The sequence below is a fragment of the Sarcophilus harrisii genome, chromosome 2 (genome assembly GCF_902635505.1).
Source record: "Sarcophilus harrisii chromosome 2, mSarHar1.11, whole genome shotgun sequence".
Taxonomy (NCBI): Eukaryota; Metazoa; Chordata; class Mammalia; order Dasyuromorphia; family Dasyuridae; genus Sarcophilus; species Sarcophilus harrisii.
In genome coordinates, this window is record NC_045427.1 from 650854280 (window position 1) to 650875727 (window position 21448).

The 21448-nt window shown below is 55.8% G+C and overlaps 1 protein-coding gene across 6 annotated transcripts in view; it reads right to left on the reverse strand.

Moving 5' to 3' along the window:
• SGMS1 (sphingomyelin synthase 1) overlaps nucleotides 1-21448 on the reverse strand; it is a 173799-nt gene that overhangs the window by 23645 nt on the left and 128706 nt on the right. The window contains exon 1 of one of the 6 annotated variants that reach the window (XM_031956974.1): nucleotides 2418-3753. The exons of the other annotated variants lie outside the window; for them this stretch is intronic. The gene's annotated coding sequence lies outside the window, so the exon portion shown is untranslated. Of the gene's footprint in view, nucleotides 1-2417; nucleotides 3754-21448 lie in introns of those variants that run through there. 6 annotated transcript variants of the gene reach the window in all.

The following is a 21448-nucleotide window of genomic DNA, read 5'->3' on the forward strand; positions in this document are numbered from 1 at the left end:
CTGCCCGGGCTGTAGAAGCTCTCTGCCGGAGGTGGCTCCGCTGCCACATCCCGGCAAAATACCTGAGCGTGTGTAAGTTATAGTAACAAAGGTCAGCACCAGCGGCCAGAGGCCGGCCTGCAACTTAATGATTATCCCAATTAGGCAAGACCTTCCGTGGCCAAAGGGAAGGGAGCACCTGGGCACCAGGACAGAACACCCGAGTGCTGGGCGTTCACACGGTCCGGGGCCCTCTGTCCCCCACGCCTCTCTCTCACCCCAGGGCCGGGCCCTGTGCCCCTACCAGCAGGCTGTGGGGCCGAGCCGGGGGAGCCACGGTCCCAGGGCCCAGGCAGAAGCCCGAGTTCAGGCGCAGCCTTCCTGGCACTCCAGCCCAGTCTGCCTCAGTGTCCTCACCTCAGAGAGAGAATGGCAGCCCCCGCCTCCCAGGGCAGCGGGAGAATAAAACCAGACATTTGTTTCTGCAGGCCTTAAGGGGCTGTGCAAATAAAGGCGCGCGGCCTTTGCAGGCCCTCCCTGGAATCCTCCACACCCAGCAGAGCAGGGCTCAGATGCCCCACAATGGTCAGCGCCCCCCATCCACCCACCTCGGCGGTCAGCGCCCCCACCTTGCAGTGGTCAGCGCCCCCATCCCGCCCACCTTGACGGTCAGCACCCCCATCCTCCCCACCTCGGCAGTCAGCACCCCCATCCTGCCCACCTCAGTGGTCAGCACCCCCATCCCGCCCACCAGCGGTCAGTGCCCCCCACCTTGCAGTGATCAGTGCTCCCCTTCCTAACTTTGTAATTACCAGAGCACCGATCTGTGCTAGCCCCGTGTCCACGCCTCCCACCCAGAACACAAGCTCTGAAGGCCGGGAGGGAGTCCTCCCAGGCTGCCTTGGGGTCCTTCTCCCCTGGCAGGAGGTCAGCACTAGGCATCTGAGCTGGCAGGCCCAGGAGCTACAAGATGATTTCCGGCTCGAGCCCCCAGAAGGAGTCCAGCTCTGTGGACCAGCTAACTCCCAGAGGCTCATCCCCTGGCCAGTCGCGAGCTGACCAAAGCCTAAGGCTTTGAGCACTAGCCAAGGGTTAGCTACACTGGTCCTGGAGGGTGCCGGGGGGCCGGGGAGGGAGGAGGGAGAGAGAAAGGGAGAGAGGCTGGGGGAGAAGAAGAGGGGGAGGGAGGAGGCGGGGGAGAGAGAACAAGGGATTATCAGAAACAAGAGAATCCAACAAATGAGCATTTGATGAAGTGAAGGAGATAAATTATAAACACAAGAATGGCCAAGGCAATAAACCTTTCTGGGAAAACTGGAAACAAGTCTGGAGAAATGGGGCTCAGGCCGAAGCCTTTCAGCACACGCCGCAACCCGTTCTGGAGAAATACATGATTTTAATATTAAAGATCAAACCGCCAAAAAAAAAAAAAAACCAGAAAGGAGAAAAAAATCCCATATTTTTCATGTCTATGGAAGGGGCGTATTCTCAAACAAGGAAGAGGGGCAATCACAAAAGATAAAACAGAAATAACTTCCATTACAGGAAACCAAAGTTTCTGCACAAATCAAAATACACACCTACGGTAAATAAGCAAAAAGATCTTTTTGGTATCAAACTTCCCTGATAAAGATTCATGAAATCAAAGGAGATTATCTTTGTAAAACTTCAAAGCTTTAGTTCCTGGCACTTGGAAACACTGTTTTCTTACCCTTGTGTCCAACACAACAAAATCATTATCCGTCGAAGGACTTTTCCTTTATTTTATTCCCAATTACCCATTATCCATCGAAGGACTTTTCCTTTATTTTATTCCCAATTACCCAAGATCCTCCAAAATCACTGAATTAATGGCCTCCCCAGTCTGAATTTCACAAAACCTAAGAGCACTTTAGCAGAAAGCAGTTGCCTCAGAGTATAAAACAAAGGAAAAGCCAATATTCCTTCATTTTCAAGGCATTCTTTTAAGGCATGAAGCTTCATTGATTTTTTTTTTTTTTAACTTATTTGTTTGTTTGTTACATGGCAAACTCTCTGGAACACAAAGACAAAAACTGACTAAGCCCCTGCCCTATCCGTTACAAAGTCTTTCTTTTTATCTAATAAACAGGGAGAGATAGAAATAAAGTAGCAATTGTTTTTTCAAAGGACATTTAAAATTTGCTCAGAAGAGAACAGCCAGAGAAGCACAGAGAAGCAGGACAGCTTTGAAACTATATTCTTAAAAATAAAAGTAAATTATACTCCTAAAAAAAAAATAAAATAAGTACATAATGAAAATCTGCATTTCCTGGACAATCCTTTTGCTGCTTAACTTTGTACTTTATATATGGAAATGGCCATTCTTTGGTATTTTAAGTTTAAAATTTGTAAAAAAAAAAAAAAAAAAAAAAAAAAGACAAAACGGGAATGGAGAGGAGGAGGTGGAGATCACTGACCTCATGGCAATTTCCATCTTGAATAGGGGAAGAGGAGATGAAAGATAAGTATCAACCGATACTTATGGAGAGATGGAAGCAAAGGTGAGATTCATGCTAGCTTCTGGCTTCTCCTGGTAAATCCTGTTTTTCTTGGATATAAGGGCTGGGAAATTGGAGCTTAGAAACAGGAGATGCTCGCATCTCCACCCTGGCTCGAATCTGTCTGTTGCGTGCCAGCTTTCCCAAATATCACAACAGGATCTGCTTCCATCACCTCCTCCCCTGGAAAACAGCAGTTCTAACCCCAAGGCACGTGGCCAGGGAGAGAACTACACAATCCTGATTTCTAATCAGTCACATGTGATCTCATGATTATTTTTATTTCTTTGTTTATCCTGCTCACACTTGGATCTTAAAGGAGCCAAAAATCCAAGCCCCAAAACTTTACGATTAAGTTAGAAATCAAATCACTTAAAATGCGCTAGAAAACAACTTATTCCAAATGAATCCAAGTTCAAGGTTTCAGGATAGGAGCATATTAACAATAATGATAGAGAGAGGAGTTCTCAGAACATCCGATAGCAAACAAAAAAAACAAAAAGAACAAATTCCAGAGCTGGAATCCAAAACCCCTCCAGGAGCAACACCCACATAAGGAGCAAATGTCCCGACGAGGAAGAGTCGGTGCTGGTGGGGCAGGAGAAGGTCACCGGCCCCCAGAAATTCCAAAAAAGAAACCTTTGTTCCCTGTATTAACTGCTCGGCGCAGAGCACGCATTGAAACAGTGCAAATTCTGCATCTATTCGGCACCAGAAGTTTGTGGTCAACAAACTTCCAGTCTAGGAAATGCAAACCCCAAACTAACTCAACTCTCCACACAGACAAGCCTGTTGCCCACAACCACTTGGACGAGACACGGATCCTCAGAGATTTAAGAACAAAAAATGGCAACAATTGTCAGCGCCCCAATAACAAATAATCTCTAAAATTGAGAGAAAGGAAAAAAAAATTCATAATATTGAGAATGAGAAAAAGAAATTAAACCGATGCATGGACGGCTGCCTTAGCTGCCCCCGGATATGCTAGGCTTTGTGGCTGAGTGCTTTATAAATATTAACTCATTTGACCTTCATAGCTTAGGGAAATAGGTATTGATCTTATCCTCATTTCACAAGAAAACCAAAATAGGTTAGTGGACTTGCTGGGATGTCCGAGGCTACATTTAACCAGGTCTTCCTGGCCTTGGGCTTGATACTCCACTATCTCTCAGTCAATAACATCCACCCACATTACTTGCCTACAGTCTCCAGATGCAACATTGACTTGTAAAAATCAAAGTGTAAAAAACATTTTTAATAAATGTTGTCACATCAAAAGCTCAGAATTGCGAAACCATTTGCAATACTGAGAATAGCAGAAGAAATCAGTACATATAATATACACACACATAAATATATATATAAATATATATATATATGTAATATATAAAATATTATCTTGTTTTAGCCTTACAACCCATACTACTGGATTCAGTACAAGTTATCCTGTTGTGCTGATTTTAAAGAGCCTCTGAGACTTCCAGGTTTCATGAAGTGCCCATGGCTGTATCACTTTACCTCTGGAACCAAAAAGCAAATAAGAAACGGTATACGCTGCGTTATATAAGGGTTGAGATCTGTACAATTCAAGGAAGCTCCCACACTCCCTCCTGTCTTTTTAAAAAAGGTTTTTAATGGCTCCCCCAGTAATCGAATAAATTGCATCAGAGAATTTCTAGATTTAGTCTCTTATCTTTAAAGAATTTTCTTCAGCCCAACCCCTAAAGTTCTTTTCTATTTATAAATCAGACTTTCCAGATAAGAACTGCTGAGGCAGAAAACATTTCCCAGGATTTGGATTTATTTTTTAATTTAAACACCCCCCTCCACAGTATCTATCTCTATAACCATCTATATTGGATGAACAAAAAAAGAATGAAAAAGAATTTTATCCAGTGCTCACTCCACCCTAAACACTGCAGAAAATCCCAACATGATAAAATGCTGTGGAGTTTTTTTATTTTACTTTCTATATTTTTTAGTCAATGTCTACACAGTCGCTAAGAAATGGAGATATTAGTATTAATTTACATTTCATAGATGGGAACTAAAAAAATGCCATGTTCCTCTTACACTATCATTCCCCGAGATGATAAATAGACGGGAGCCGGGCTGCCGTCTCCTCGCAGAGATTTAAACACTACATGATGTGATCTCAAAATGAATTTGAAAACACATTATTCAGGAGCCCAAAATAGGCCAGCGGCAGTGTGACCCAGAGCCCCCGCTGGGGTGCAAAGGAAACACCGGACATGGGATCTGGCTGGCCCGGCCTCGAATCGAGTCCAGATTCTTCCCCGTCAGTGGTGGGATTTGACCAGTCGCATTTGCCCTTTGGAGTTCCCGTTTCTTGGTCCAAAGACTGGAGTCCCTGGGTCCTCTGAGCCCTGCCATTTGCTGACTCCTAAAACCTTGGGGGGAACCACCAATCCCTTCACGTGGTAGCATAGATCTTAATAACTATGTGAATAAAGGGGCTGAAATGTCCACACCATCTGACTATAGAGAGGTCACTGATATCCCAAGTAGGTCATTGATAAAAAGAAAGGCTCCTTCTACATTGAAATACTTACAGCAGCACTTTTTGTGGGAGCAAAGATGCAAAATGGATGGCCACGGGCCAGGGAATGGCTAAACAAATTGAGGTACATAGACATGTCAGGGCCCAGAGGATAGAGCGCCTGGAGTCAGGATAACCTGAATTCAAATCCAGCCTCAGTAACTTTGTGTCTCTGCCTCCTCATCTGTAAAATGAACTAGGGAAGGAAAATGCAACCCAGGCCAGTGTCTCTGCCAAGAAGACCCCAACGGGGTCCCAGAGAGTAGGATATAACTGTGATGACTCAAGGATAAACAAAGAAATGAAGGTCACGAATATGGAGAAAGAAAGAGTTGCACAAACTGATAAGGGGATGAAGCAGTTGGTGACAAAGCCATTCTACATCCACAGGATAAGTGGGAGACCCATCCCCCGGAGAATGAAGGCTGCAGAACTAGCAGAACAAGCACAGCCCCAGAGAATACGCCGAGCTGGCCCCCGCCGCTCCCTCGGAGAGGCAGGGGCAACCCTGCAAACTTAAAATCTTCCTTAGTTTCCGATTTGTAAGACAGATCGATCCGTTCTGAGCTCACTTCCCCCTCTTATTCCTTTTGTTCTTAAATTAAAAATATAAACATAGGATGTCTCTGAGAAGGGAAAGGAAATGCTGACAGAAAATGCCAATATTAATAAAAAATTATTCAAATAAAACAGAAAGAATGGAGCTCTCGGATCTCTGATATTTGGTGCTAATAACGGCCTAAAGTCTCTGTGGCCTCATCTCCATGTAACCTGAGGTTTATTATTGAGGGGAACGTCCCCAGATTCTGTAGGAACAGCTACAAAAGAGAGGGCAGCTGTCTACAATGTATAGACTGAAATAGCCAATCACCCATCAGCCAAAGACTCTTTTCTTTTCCTCTGTCAATCCAGACCAATGATTTCATGGGGCTGGAGGTTTCCTTCCACCACAGCACACGGGTCTCTCCTCTCGGACACCGAGGACCGGTCCAGGACTTGCTGGGAGGCAAAATGGTCTGCTAGGAGCGGCCTCTGGGTCCGAGGTCACCTCTGATCTATTCCGTCTCTCCCTATTGTCTTTTTTAACAATTTCCCAAGATAAAATAAGTCCAAAGGTTTAGAGGCTATTTTCCTTAAAAAAACAAAGAAGTGAATGCTACATTTTTTTAGGAACAGATAGGAATGAATAATAGCTAAGAGTTACATCACATCTACTTTATCTCATTTGATCCTAGGAAGGAGGGGTTATGATATTCCTCCCACTTTACAACTGAGAAAACTGAGGTAGACAGAGTGACTTGCCAGGATCACACCACTAGAAAGTATCTTAGGTTGGATCTGAACTAACTCCAGACCTACAGCTCTATCCACTGCACCCCCTTGTTCTGGACAGCTCCGGTACAGAAGCCTCAGAAGGAGGTCTGAGACCCAGAGGTGAGCTGGGAGGGGACGGGCCGCTCTGCCCCGAATGCTCCCCCTCCCCATCCTGGCTTAGCCCCCAATCACTCAAACCGGCCTGGATGGAGATCGTAGCTGATCCTTCCTCAGCCCCTTCCCCTTTTCCCACTGAGATGAAACATCTCACAAAGTACAAGTCTTATGCATCCCCTAGCTCACTGCCGGCCCCTCCGTTAGAAGTGCACTCCCTGCGGGCAGGACCCAGGCCCGGGCCTTTTGCAGCGTCTCGCTTTCCTCCCAGAGTTACCCGAGGGCCCCGTGGGACCAGGACCCAGCCCAAGGGTCTCTGTCACCTCCCCTGCTCCATTCCCTTAATGCAGATAAAGATCAGTCAGCAAGCCTTTTAAAGCACCTACTCAGGCCCTCTCCAAGTCACGGATTTAACGGTTGTGCCGGAGGAGCTGAGGGCCCGACAGACTTTGGCGACTTCCCAGAGAACCCTGCGTCCCGGTGACACTTTCTTGAACAAAGTGCAAGGCCACAAATCATTCTGCTGCTTCGGGGAGGTCGGCACAGGAACAGGAGGCAGGTGTGAGTGTGAGCCGCAGCCTTTATTAAGAGGCGGGAGGTAACAGGGGCCAGAATTCCTGGCCCCGAAGGGTTCCAAGGCTGGAGGATGCAAATCATTTCTCAGAAGTAAAACAACGTGGGGACCCGGGAAGAACGGCCGTCCTGTTGTGTCCATCCCGTCCTTCGCATCCTGGAACTAGAGCCTGAAGGCACCATGGCGGGGAGGGGACCGGAGTCTTCCGTCAATGGGCTTTGACACCGTGACAAGGTCGGGGCGCCGATGAAGCCAGTATTGGCCCAAGCCAAGGGCTGGGGAGATGGAGGCAAAAAAAGGCGGGCTTGGGGAAAAAAATAATAAAACAAAATAAAAAATAATAATAATTAAAAGGAAAAAATGGACTCGGAATTGGGAGGAAAGATGTGAAATTAGGCTGGGCAGAAAAGCAAGCTTCCCAGCAGTCCCAGTCCTTTTCTTCTCTAAGACGGAGGAAGGGGGATGTTTTTAGGGCTGAAACGCTGGCTCAGTGACCCTTCCCCCTCTGGACTCCTCTCTAGGCCCCTTCCAGGCCTGCATTTATGATCCTCTGGGTCCGAAGGCTAGGACTGGAGGTAGGACGGTCAGTGGTTAGGAGGGGAGCCGGAGGGCAGATCCGGAGCTGGCTGTGGCCGGTCAGTGAAGCCCAGGAGTTATCCTCCCCCCCCAAAATGCCCCGCGGGCCCACGCTCCTGCCCGCTCAGTGGGCTCCTGCCCAGCTCAAGTGTCCTGGACTCAGCCCATCCAGGACAATGACGGCCTCGGAGCGCTGGCCGGGGACCCTCACAGCTCAAAGTCTAAAAGGGAGCCCGTGCAGAGCACAGAGAAATAACCGCGGAAGAAGGTGTATGAAGGGGCAAGAGCCGCGTCCGTGTAGGAACCAAAATCAGAGTTCGGAGGGCAGGACTTGAAGTCAGGAGGACCCGAGTTCAAATCTGGCCTCAGACACTTAACAGTTCCTGGCTGCGTGACCCCAAGTGCCTCAGAAAAAAAAAAAAAAAACCAGAGTCCAGGGGGCTTGGAAGGTTCCTGTGGGAACCAGCTGAGCTAGAGCTGTTCAGCCAGAAGCCCGGGGGTCAGAACTAGGGGCAAGGAGCCAAACCACAGCCTTGGCTTTGAGGAATGACAGACTCGCTTTGAGACTTCGGGCCCTGCCCTGCCCTGACCTCAGACCCTTCTGGCCCCACAGGCCCCGCTTCTCCTGCCAAAGGCCATTGGCCACCAGGGCGACCCAAAGAAACCCAATATAGTTCCAGACACGCGCTGACCCCTCAGGTAATCACCTACTCTAAGCCGCCTCGTGATACCCGGCAGGGAGCAAAAGGCTTGGGATCCTCTGGGCTCCGGGACACGCACCCTCCCGGGGCAGGTTACTAATTACTCCCCCCCCGGGGCCGGTTACTAATTCCCCCCCCCCCCCCCCGAGCCCCGTGAACTTTGCCCCTGCGGCCCACGGTCCCACTGCTATGTGGACACATCGGAAAGCTGAAAGAAGTGAAACAAAATGCCTGCCTCAGGAGCAACGCTTAAAGGGACAGGGCACGGTCCCAGGCCACTAAGGCCTTATGGGATCTAATAGAGACAGAATGGTAGGGCTGTCGTTAGTGACGGAGAGGGAGAGGCCAGATCCTCTCAGAGGACAGATGGGCCGGCCTCAATGTCTCCTCATGGTGCAGCAGTGACCTTAAAGCAGGGCCCCTCCCGGGCCAGAATGGCCTAGAGGACCCCAGCGGGGCCCCCCCTGGAGCCAGAATGGCCTAGAGGACCCAGGGGGGCTTCCCGGCAGCTCGCCTTGTCAGTGACACCCAGTGGGCCAGATTTTATCTTAGAAGGGCTAAAAAGGAGGAGACGGCCTTTCATATTTTCCTTTTCCAAGCCTGAGAAAAGCAGCCCTGCAGTACCAGGGCTCCACGGCCAGGCTCCTTTGGGGGAAAGCCTTAGAAAACAAAAAGCCCTTACGTGGCCAAGTCTCCAGGAAAGAGAAGCCGGCTTGCCTGAGCGAGGGAAGTTCCCCTACAGAAGCTCCCTGAAGGCAGGGAGTTGGGTTTTCTGGGGAGGGAGGAGGGGGTGTCTAAGTATCCAGAAAGAGGCCCACAGCTCAATAAATCAATCAGCAATCAACCAAGCAAAGGCGTTTATTAACCACCAATTATTATTCTGGCACTAAACTAGATACTTTACTGGGGAGGAGATAATCAGGGTCAGCAAGGAGTTTAAACTGGGCGGGGAGGGGGCGGGGTGAAGCCTCAGAGGGATCTTAATGTGTCCCTACAAATGCCCAACACTTAGCTCAGGGGGTTGTATGTATGTAGTAGGCACTAGATAAATGCTTAGGGAAAAAGGACTAGTGCCCCGATACCGCTCAGCTGTAGTCCAGAACAAGCCTCCCAACCACAACTGTGGGGGTCTAAGTTCTGCCCTTGTCCCATGCGGTCTCTGACCGGGGACAATTCAGCAAGCTTTATTAAGCACCTACTATGTGCCAGGTATTGTGCAAAGTGTCAGGAAAACAGACCCAGAGGGGGCTCGGGCTAGTAGGGTCACAGCCTCCGAGGGACCCAAGGGCAGGCCACACCTGTGTCACCGTGCCCAGCCTGGCACACAGTAGGGAGAGGAGCAGGCCTGTGACCACCCAAGCAAGGGCCCTCCACGAGGCAGCCCGTTTTAATGCCGCCTGGAGCCTTTGAGAGGTTCTGAGACTGGGGAAGTCTCACTTGTCCCGGCCTGTCCAGCCCCACTTCCGACCTGGCTTTCTGTCTGCCACAATTCCAGGCTGCTTCCCTGTACACAGTAGGTGACTAATAACTGAACAGCCGGGAAGCCACACTGGCTACAGGGTAACAGACTGCTTGGCCAGAGAAACTCCTGAAGACTGTTCCCTAGTCCAGGAGGGCAGAACTTGGAACCAGGAGAACTCTGGGGCGACAGAACCCCCAAGTTCCTCCACCCCGCCCAGGGGGAACCTGAGGCTCCCCAAGAGAATCGGAGCAGGGAGGGGCCTCAGGGTATTTAATCCGATCCTTTCTCTTCCCCCCCCAAGAAGTGACTGACCCAAAGCCAGAGGGGTACAGCCCGGCCACAGGCTTAGAGCCAGGGTTCCAGGCGCCCCCAAAAGCCTCCTTCCTCTTTTCTCAGGTGAGGACACATTTGGTTACACACCTTTGCCAGCTGCCGAGCACCTGGGCCATTTTCCTGTTTCATTTTGCAACATTGACTTCCAAGCTCTCCCGAACATCAGATGACGGGAAGGCCCCAGGGCGCTGGCACCGCCTCCTTCCCAGCTGGCTTCCCATCACTCCCCTTGGCTACTGGATGCCAGAACCAAACCGACCGGCCTCACGCCGTCCCTCACACCAGGCTGTTCTCACTCCCAAGTCTGTGCCTTGGAGTCTGGACCCCAGGGGGCTCTGCCCTGCCCTGCCAAGGGCTTCGGGAGGTTCCCAGTGTGGTCTTTTCCTTGCTGCCCCCCCCATACACACACTCACCCATTATCTAAAGTCAGATTGTGAAATACAGACCCCCCTCCCCAAAAGGACCAGAGGGGCCTTCAAGTCCGACCCTCTCTTCTTATGCCCGAAATAAGGGGGGGTTTGTCCTACAATGGGGGAAAGGGCAGTCAGGATTTGAAAACTGGGCCCTGCCTCCAAACCTATCCCCCTCTCACGAGTCCCCTGCTTCCCCCACATACGGCAGACTATTGCCTGAGGAGATAGGACCTCCTCCCCCTTCCACCTGCACTGGAAAGCGGCCTGGTTGGCCCATCCCTCAGTTTACCCAGAAATAAAGCCAGCTGTCCCAGTGATTTACACGCCCACCTGAAGCCAGCATTGAAGCCGGGTAAGATGAGGTAGTCCCCTCCCCTCCCACGTTGCCATCCCTGGCCCATTTGTGATGGGGACGCCCCGGCCCAGAGGCTTCGCCATGACTGCTCCAGCTCAGGTCTTCCTGGGACCCTCCTCATCTCTGTGCTGCCACTGACCCCTCCCCAATGGCAATCCGCCAGGCAAGGAGACCGGGCAGCGGGAGGAGCCATTTCTACACAGGACCCACACTCTGAAGTGTCAGGGATTTAAGACACCAAAAGTGGGAGGGAGGCTTTCCCTGGGATGCATCTTTGGGGGGGGGGTGGTTTAAAGCATCGGTAAGAACTTCCCAATCGTTTTTAAAAGAATCAATATTTAAATTAAATAAGGCTTAGTAAGGGAATAATAAATGTCAGGCAAGGGATGCTGGGAAGTACCCATGATCCCTCAGGGCAGGCAGCACACAAAACAAACGTGGGAGGAACCTTAGCTTAAGAAAATTAAAATGCCACAGCGAGAAAGCGGCAGAAGTTTTCAGTCATCCCAGGGAAAGGTGCCTGCGAGCGGGGGGGACTGTGCCAGGGAAGGGGCTGCTGGGTGCAGGCCCCAAACCTGGGCCCAGATTCACTTCCAGTTCCTCACCCTCCATGGGGCAGGTTTTACAAGCAGCTTTATGACAGCAGAGAAAATGGGGATGATAATAACACAAAGGGCAGCGGCGGGGACAAAGATCCAGTGAGGAGCTGGTCAAGTGCTCCGTGAACCTGAAAGTTCTGCCTGAATGAACGTTATTGTTATTCTCAGCCCATTTCCCAGATGGGAAACCGTGGCTGAAGGTTAGTTAGGAGCTACGGGTCTCACGGATCCCAAGGCTGAGGCACTTCCCTTTACAGCCACAGACCCATCCCACAATTCCTGGGCAGCTGATCCGTGCCCGCCCTTGGGGCAGACAAGCTTCTAGCACAGGCTAATAGTCAACAAATGCTAAAAACACAGCGGGCCCTGACCTGGGGGCTCCACGGCCCCTCCACTTTGGCCCAGATGTGCACCTGGGAGAGGGAAGTCCGGGGGTGGAGCATCCCAGCACCTGCTCTGTGACTCGGGGACCAGTAAGGCACTAAAACCGGGCCAGTCTGTCCTGGAGCCGGCCCTGACGGGGCCCCCGCTCCCAGGGACAGGCAGCGGGCTCAGCAGCTGCCCCGGCAGCTGCCCCACGCCGGAGGCCAGAGAGCCCCATCCCGTTAGCCGCCTGGGCCAAGCCCAGCCCATCGTTAACCCCGGGCAGCCGTGTCTCCCCAGGCTGCCGTAATGAGTCTGTTGTGCTCAGACCATGCCGGAGGACCCAGGAAACACAAAACCTCTGACTATAAACACTCTAATTGTGGGACTGGATACCCAGTAATTGACCTCAAAGGGACTCGGGCCTCGCCTTGAGACGCTCGGCAGAGATCGGGGTCAATTATCGGATGGTTCAGCTGGCAGTGAAGGAGCCTGGGAGCTGGTGCGCTCCTGCCAGTGGCAGCCACGGGGCTCCCGGCCCCCCTTCTGAGAACGCGACGGGGTCCCTCGCTTCTCCCACAGTCCCCAGGGAAAGCGAGCATCCAGCTGGCCCTCAGTGGCGGCCGGAGGACCTCCCCCTCCAAGGGAAGCGAGACAAGCTCCGCGACGAGCCTCCCCCTTTTTATCTCCTGCCTCCCCAGCGGGCGTCTCTCCCAGGGCCCCAGGGCCGTCAGGGCCTCATCCCCAAGAAGTCTTCAGTCCACTGCCAAGCGACAGTCAAGATCCGAGGTGTCCTTGCAGCCGGTCTTCAGATTAAGGCAGGATTCACTTAATCATCGAGCGTTTGCTGAGCCCCGAATGCCCGAGGATGGAGCTCGGCCGGGGAAGGAAGGAAGCCGCTCATCCTCAGAGGGACCCAGGGCCCCGTGGGTTCCATGGACAGAAACGCGCTGCACTAGGAGCCGTCAGAGCGAGGATTCGGAGGCCGGGTGGCCCCCAGAGACCAGGATGAGCTTTTAGAACAGGCGGCGAGAAGAGCGGGAGCCAAGATGGCAGAAACAAGGCACAAAAAGTGCTCTCAGCCCGCCGCTCCCACCCAGGGTCACATCTTACCGCTGCCCCACCCCCTCCCCGTGACCCAAATACCCGGGAGGAAGCCGGCTGTTCTGGCCTCTTGGCGGTTCCCAACTTGTGCACTGACAATGGCGGCGCCCCACGCCTGGGACCCGCCCGCCTCACCTCTGGTTTCCTTCAGGTCCCAACCAGAACCCCTCCTGCCACAGGCAGCCTCTTCAAAGCCAGAGCTCTCGCCCCTGATCATCTCCACTCTATCTCCCTTTCTAATCTCTTTTGTCTGTCCGGGTTTCCAGGGACTGAGTGCAGTTGCCCCCCTGGGCCTTCCAGGCCCAGGAATCCCAGGGCGATGGGCAGACGGTCTGGAGATGCTGCTCTGGCAGCCTCCTCCACGGGGGCAGAGGGAGCCTCCACACAAAACCCAACCTTGGCTGGGGCTGCTCGGGGGAGAGGAGGGCGTCTGAACCAGTCCTGTCCCCCAAGCATCCCCCAAGCTACAGGGGCTATAATAAAAAATATATAGTATATAATATACATATAATAATATATATAATAAATAATATATAATAGAAAAACTTGATTTTATTTTTTGCTGAAGCAATTGGGATTAAGGGACTTGCCCAAGGTCACATAGGCAGGATGTGTTCAGTGTCTGAGGCCAGATTTGAACTCGGGTCCTCCTGACTTCAGGGCTGGTGCTCTATCACTGCACCCCCAGCTGCCCCTAGAGCAGTCAACTTTATTAAACACCTAGTGTGTACCAGGCCCTTAGGGTTACCCATCCCTCCTCCAAAAAGGGCACATGACAGTTCCTGCTGTGGGGGAAGCAGTGGGAGAGCCCGCAGGCAAGATAGGGATCAGGAGCAGGAAAGCACCGGAACCAGAGGAACTTTGGGGGGAGGAGGGTGCCCAGCTTCAGGCCCCAGGGCTCTTGCTACTTCCCTAGAAAAACCTGCATAAAAAGCGCACACACCCGGCCTTAAACACCAACAAAGGCAACCCCAGGGGATGGGGGGGAGGGAGGAGAGCAGACACCCCCGTGGCCAGATCTCTGGGGAAGGGAGGGAGGGCCCCAGGAAGCCCTGGCTTGGCCCCACGGGCCGCCCACTCCCCAGAAATCCCCCCCCCCACCGCGTCCGCATCCCACCAGTCCAGCCAGTCATAATCAGTGATTTCGATCCATGGGCAAAGCTCCCCTCAGCAATGAGCATGAAGGGCGTCCGCCGAGCAGCGGCTCTTCCAGGACTCAGAACTCTGGGAAAAGCAAGAGGGAAGCATCAGGCACACGAGCGGCTGCCATTTCCACCGCCCTCTAAGGCTGACAGAGCATCCTACAGAAACCGCCTTTACAGCCCCGAGAAACAAATGCTAATATTGTCTCCATTTGTAACATAAGGGAACTGAGGCAGAGATCTCTGGGCCCAGATGGAGCGTCCCCAGCCCCAGCTACCACTGGGGCGGCCTGGGAACCCTGGGCGTTCCTCCTGCTGCCGGGCTTCAGGAAGGACAGAGTGGCTGCAGAGCGCGTGAGAGGCCGGCCGTTTGCACATTGTCACATAACCCTGTGGAGATGGGGGGGATCGAGGGGCTGCACCGACACGGCTCAGCCAGGAGCCTCGGTACCACAGGCTTCTGACTCTTTCCTGGCCAGCCTCCTCCTCGGGGCCTTTCTCTGACAGCTGCGAAGCCTAATTCCTCTCCCAGTGACAGCAAAGGGCACTAACGCCCACCCATAGCGGGCTTCCAGGCACAGGAACAGAGACTGCAGCGGTGGCAGTGGGAGAAATCCGAGCCCCTTCCCCTCCCACGCCTCACCTGCCACCTTTTCTCCTACATCGCCCCCAACCAGTGTCCGGAGGGAGCGCCAAAGCTGAGGGAAGCGGGCAGGACAGCGGCCTGGGCCACGACTTGCCCACGGAAGCTCTGGAGCTACTAGCCAAGAAGCTCCGGTAAGGTCTCCCTGACCCAGAGCAGACACCTTATCAAATGTCTGTGGATGAAAAGAAACAGGAACAAACCCATCGGGTCCACTTCATTCGCAAAATAGCCTTAGGGCACAACAGAGGGAAACAAGAATGGCCAGGGCTCTCGCCACCCAACACATGGGCAGCAGCCTGGGCAGGGTGCGGAGATGGAGCAGCGAGGGGCGACGGAGGCGCAAGGGCGTCCCCCAGGTGTGAGCCCCGGCTTCCAAGACGCCAAAGCTCCGGAAAGACTTTGCAGGAGGGAGCCCAATGGGCGATGTGCCATTGCTGTGTCACGCGCCCTCAGACCCTTCCGGTCTCGTCGGAGTTCCCTCCCACCCCGTAAGCTGTGATTGTCTCCCGTGACCAGAATCCTTTCCTCTCCCACTGGCTCTATTCTAGACTCAGCTCCAGCCTCGCCTTTGGCAGGAAGACTTTCCCAGGCCCAATTCTCAGGCCTTTCCGTGAGTCACGGAATGACCTTCGTTCTGACACTGCCTGGACCTTCTCGGACGTGTCTGTGTCCTTTTCACCTGCTCCACTGGACCAGAACCTCCACGTGACCAGAGGCTGGTGTCTGCCTTTCTCCTCGAGCCCAGTGAATTACCTGCTGACTGACTGTTAACCCAGCACCCCCACCTGGAACTGGGGGAGAGCATCTGACTTCAAGGAGGAGGAAGCTGGGGCAGAGATTAGAGGGGATTTTCTGCCATCACACACGTGCTGACGTGGGGATCGGAACTTGGGTCCTCCCACGCCCAAACCTGTGAGACCCACGGCCCCATGCCACCAACCGATGGCTGGCTGGGGTTTTCTGGACAAGGCAACTGGGGCCGAGGGACCTGCTTGGGGTCACACAGCTAGGAAGTGTCCCACGTCCAAGTTCCTCCTGCCCTCGGGCCAGGGCCCTACCCACTGCACCACCCAGCTGACGATGGTTTGTCGCTATGGTGACACGGCTGACGGGCAGAGGGTAGGAGACTCAGCCACAGAAACGGGGCCCTTCCCCATTCTCGTGCATTTACGCCCCTGGGTCAGGCACAGAAGCTGAGAATGGAGCCGAGCCCGGCCGGCCACCCTGACCTTGAAGAGGGCGCAGAGCTGCCAGGTGCCACCAGAGCGCGGCCTTGGCCAGTGTCCCTACAGCAAGATGCCCTTTCCGGAGAGTTTCTCTCCTGCCCAGCCCTGTGGCCGTCAGACTGCGATAAGGCCCCTGCGGGGCAGGAAGCAGTGGCCTGGCCTCCTTCCTGGATCCCTGGTCCGGACCCCTCCAGCCGGGCTCCCCTCAACGGGCCCTCTTGGTCTGGTGCGTCCCTGCCTGAAAGTCCAGGAAAAGCCTCCTTGTGTTTGGCCAGGCGGGGGGCGGGGGGGGGGGGGAGACAAACCTCTTCCTTATCCCAAACTATCAGGTTTCATAAGCCTGGAACACACTGAACCAAGGGCTGCTCTGGGAGTAAATAAACCCAGTGATTAGAGATTAGGATCTGGCTCACGTGACTGAAACAGGCCGGGCTGAGCTGAACCTGCCCAGGAGCTTTCTGGGGCTGCAGGGAGCCCAGGTGGGAAGTGCCCGAGCAGGGAGGACAGAGCCGGGTCCCCCCCCAAACCGCAGCTCTACGGAACAGCCCTGGCTGTCAGGGGCCTCCACAACTGGGCCGTATGATCTGTCCCGCAGCCCCAGAGGCGTTAATGTGGCCCCGGAGGCGTTACTGTGGCCCCGTCCCGCCTCCTTCCCAGACTCTCCCTCTCCTCTCCCTCTCAGAATCCCCGCTCCATTGGAGCTTCAGGGCTAGCATCCAGACAAGGCTTCCTCAGGTTCCCTCCCCTGCCCCTACGGCCCCCGCTTTTCTCATCCGCGTACCTGCGCCTTCCCACTAACAGAGGTAGTTTCCCTGAGCACAGGCTGTGCCCTTTCTCATCAGGGGCCCACCGGCACCTGGCACGGCACCTGGCACAGCACCTGGCACGGCACCTGCCTGGCCCATAGCAGCCCCTTCATAACTCCTCATCCTGGAGAACGGAACCCGTGTGGCCCGGGACAAGACACCCGGCAACGGAGCCTCAGTTGCCTCCTTTGTCAAATGCGGGCGCAGAACTCCACAAATGACCTCGAAAATGCCTCTCCCCCCAGTCCCAGCTCTTTCAGTTCTGAGAAAACAGCAGCCGGAGGAGGAAGAGCTCAGTGCCTCCGCCCCCACTGTGCCCGAGCGGGAACAATGGGCACATGTTCCAGGCTCTGGGGCCCAGCTGCCCAGGTGGGTTGTGCCGAGTGCCCTGCTTCTCCCTTCCCCACTCGTCTGCAGAGATGACTCACTGGGAAGGGCGGAGGGGACAGGAGGAGAAACGGGCGCCACGGAGAGGGAAAGCCCTCTGTGAGAGCCCCGCGGCCCAGGGGGCCTTTCCTGCAGCGGAAGGCGGGCGAGCAGAGCCCGGGCCTGCGGCCATCCCGGGGGCCTCAGTGCCCCACTCCGGACCGGGTCTGCAGCCCGGCTCTGTTCTGATTTTCTGAGCTAAAAACGCAGATTCACTTTTGAGTAAATGTGGCTGCAGATGGGCTCCTTCTGGGCCATGGACTGCCCTCTGTGGGAGTCCTCAGCTTCAGGTGGACAAGTGCGCCGTCCTCCTCTCCTTGGGCAGAGGCTGGGCCCTTCGGTCGCGCCAGGGGTGAAGTCCGGCACAGCACCTACTGTGCGCCCAGGCCTGGGCCGAGCACGGAGGTTCCAAGAAAGGCCAGACAACAAGTTGGGTCAAGTCTGAAAGGCACGTTGGGAAGCTCCTTGGAGCTGGACAGTCGGCGAGCTCCCGAGCTGCCCGCTCGCTTCCATGCCTGCTGGCGATCACCAGGGAGAGCAGCTGGACTTGGGAGCCCCATCCCTCGGCACCCAAAGTCTCCTCTCCTTCCGGGGCGATCGACGCCTCTAGGGAGGGAAGTGAGACGCAAGGGACCGGAGCTTGGCTCGGTGTCTCGCCAGCCTCCGCCCACCCTTGCAGCCATCCAGGAGAACAGAAGGGGGGGCTGGACAGAGAGGAGCCCGCACCCCCAGAAGCCCGGGCAGAGGGCGGGCCCCTCGTGTCCCACACTGAGGCCCCCGTAGGATATGCCGCTCTGCAGCCCCTGCCTCCAGGGATGAAAGAAGCAAAGTCTGCCCCATGGCACCCAGACCTCCTGTGCCCCGGGCTCAGATCCTCAAGGAGGTCCAGGCTGGGAATATGGCCTCTTCCAGCTGGACTCCAGTCAACTGGCTCTGGCCGCCCTTCCTCTTCTCACCCTCACGCAAGTGAGCCAAAGAATCCAACCCCCAGAATGCCCAATGAGCGCCCGAGCCCCTGGTGCCCGCCTGCCTCACCTCGGGTGATGAAGGGTCCTACCCTGCCCCTCACAGGCCGAGGCAGAGACGTTCTCTGCTGTGGACATTAAAATGGGGCCCTGATGTCTCACCCAACCTCCTCTCGGTTCAGAGGAAAAGAACTAGACTCCGGAGCCCTTCCTCAGCCTGCCTGGGACCAGACGACTGCTTCGGAGCAGGAAGGCTCCGGGTTGGGCAGCGGCCGGCCCCCCAGGACGCTCCAGCCCCCGCCGGCCTGGGCCTGACGTGAAGTCAGCCGCAGCTGATGAGCCCCCCACTGCAGGGCAGTTTCCGTCCGAGCCACTCTGGCCAGCTTACATTAGGCCTCCCTTCCTGGGGAAGCGCTCAGAAGGCAGGATGTGGCCCATCGGCCCCTGCTCAGGTCCCCACGGACCCTCGGGAGGAGGGAGGATCTTCCAGGCGCCAGCGGCGGGTCGGAGCCAAGCTCCCTTCTCATCAATTCCTGGCAAAATCCAGGGGAAACAGCTCAGGAAAACTCCAAGGGAAGCCCCACGTGTGGCTGAAGACAGGGCCGGAGACGGGGCCTGCACGGCTGAAGGGGGCTCCTGTTACTTCCTCAAAAGGCCTCAGGGCCCAGAGGGACCTCGGAGAAGGGATAAGAGAGGAAAAGAAGGGGGAAGAAAGGGAGGGAGGGATGGAGGGAAGGAAGAAGGGGAGGGGAAGAAGGAAGGGAGGGAGGGAGAAAGGGAAAGAAGGAAGGAGGGAGGATGGAAGAGCAAGGAGAGAGGGAAGGATGGAAGAAGGAGAGAGGGAAGGATGGAGGAAGGAGAGAAGGATGGAGGGAGGGAAAAAGGGAGGGGAAGAAGGAAGGGAAGGAGGGAGAAAGGGAAAGAAGGAAGGAGGGAGGATGGAAGAGCAAGGAGAGAGGGAAGGATGGAAGAAGGAGAGAGGGAAGGATGGAGGAAGGAGAGAGGGAAGGATGGAGGAAGGAGAGAAGGATGGAGGGAGGAAGGAGAGAAGGATGGAAGAAAGGAAGAAAGGGAGGGGAAGAAGGAAGGGAAGGAGGGAGAAAGGGAAAGAAGGAAGGAGGGAGGATGGAAGAGCAAGGAGAGAGGGAAGGATGGAAGAAGGAGAGAGGGAAGGATGGAGGAAGGAGAGAAGGATGGAGGGAGGGAAAAAGGGAGGGGAAGAAGGAAGGGAAGGAGGGAGAAAGGGAAAGAAGGAAGGAGGGAGGATGGAAGAGCAAGGAGAGAGGGAAGGATAGAAGAAGGAGAGAGGGAAGGATGGAGGAAGGAGAGAAGGATGGAGGGAGGGAAAAAGGGAGGGGAAGAAGGAAGGGAAGGAGGGAGAAAGGGAAAGAAGGAAGGAAAAGAGGAAGAGCAAGGAGAGAGGGAAGGATGGAAGAAGGAGAGAGGGATGGAGGGAGGGAAAAAGGGAGGGAGGCAGCCTGAGAGACTCGGATCTGAAACTCAGTCTGGAAAGAAAAAGCTCTTCCGAGTTTCTCGGTGGTTTGTTTCTTTTAAGGGAGAATTACGGGCTGTGCTGATGAGCAAAGTAAGAACTAGTAAGTTGCCCTCCTAGCCGTAATTATCCAGAGGCCTCGGCTCTGCCCAGGCCCCGCGAGTCACCCACGGAAATTCCCCCTGAAAAGCCGGGCCCAGCTTGCCCCGAGGCCGCCGCTCACCGGGCTTCCCGACCGCTTTCTGGCCCTGCCCCGGGCCGGATCCCCAGCCCCGGGACACTTCGGCTGGTTGGGGCCTGATCCAAGGTTGGCCACAGGGGGGAGCAGCTTGAGGCCCCCCCCCCCCCCCCCCCCCCCCACTATACTTAAAGGACTATTCGATGCTCTCCAGCATCTGGGCCCTTGTGACCGGCCTCAGGGCTCGGCCTCAGGGCTCACTTGGTTCTGCGGGCGGGTGGGACGCCCCCCTCCCCCCCTGCAGGCCCAGGTGCCCGCCTCCGAGCCCCGCGCGGGCATCCCAGAGGCCTCCCCAAGGCCCCTTCCCAGAATCCCAAGCTTCCTCCCCAGCTCAGCTCAAGGGCCACTTGCCTCCTACACGGGACCCGCCCCCACAAAGCCGGGCAAAGCCTCGCCGCGGGCCAGATCCTGAAGGGGGCGCTCGGGTGCCACAAGGCCCGGAGGGCGGGCCGGGCCAAGGCTGGACCTGGCCTGGGGCCTGAGGCCCAGGAGAGCTCAGGCACCTCCTGCGAAACCGGAAGCCACGGAGAGCGGGATGGGGGGGGGGGGGGGGCCGGGAGGACTGAGACAGAGAGACAGAGACTGAGGAGAGACAGAGAGACTGAGAGACTACGCAGGCGGAGACAGAGCCCGAAGCTGGAACATGTGCCCGGGGGCCGGCCTGTGTCCAGCCCCGGCCCTTGAAGAGAAGCAAGGACGCTTGGCGACCGTGTTTGGGCAGGGAGCGTGGGGGCGGGGAGGGGGGAGCGGCCCCCTCCCCGGGGGCGCCCTGGCCAGAGCCGCCTCTCCCTGTGCGCCCTCACCGCCCGGCCCTCTCCCTGGGTCCGCAGGGGGGCCTGGGGCCCTTGCCAGGGATAAGGCAGCCCCCCTGAGGGCAGGCGCCGGCTTCCTTCTCTCTCCCCGCCCCCTCCCTGCAAGCCCCGCCCCCACCGTGGGGGGCCTGCCCCCGGGGCTCGGGTCTGGGGGGGAGGGGAGGCGCTCCCTGGGTTCGTTCTGCGGATTGGTTACTGGACGCAGCGTTCCGGTCAAACCCCGCCCCTCCCGGTCCTGCCGGGAACAGGGAACAGCAAACACTGGGGGGGGGGGAACCCCGGGGGCACAAAGGAGCCCTCAGACAGTGCTGGGCGGGCCACGTGGGGCAAACGAGGCTTCACACAGCCGGGCCCGGGAAGCTCCTCGAGGCCCGTCCGGGTCCTGGTGGCGGGAACAGGGGGGGGGGGGGGGGGGGGGGGGGGCAGGAGCCTGCGCTTCGGGCTAAGGAGGATGAGGGCCTGGGAGAGGGGGGAGGGGCGGCCTCTCGGCCCAGAGAGGAGCCGGCGTCCCTGCAGAGGGGCGTCTCCCAGAGCGGCCCCGGGGAAAGCCCCCCGGGAGGGGAGGCCGGCCCTTCCTCGGCGTGAGGCCTGGGGCCCCGGCACTTCCAAGCTAAAAGGACCATTTAGCACAAGTCACCCCTAGGAAAGACCCCCCCCCCCCGGGGCTCACTCCTCCGTGCTCCCTCAGGCCCGGCCAGGACTCGGGGGGCGGCGCCCGCGGCCCTGGGG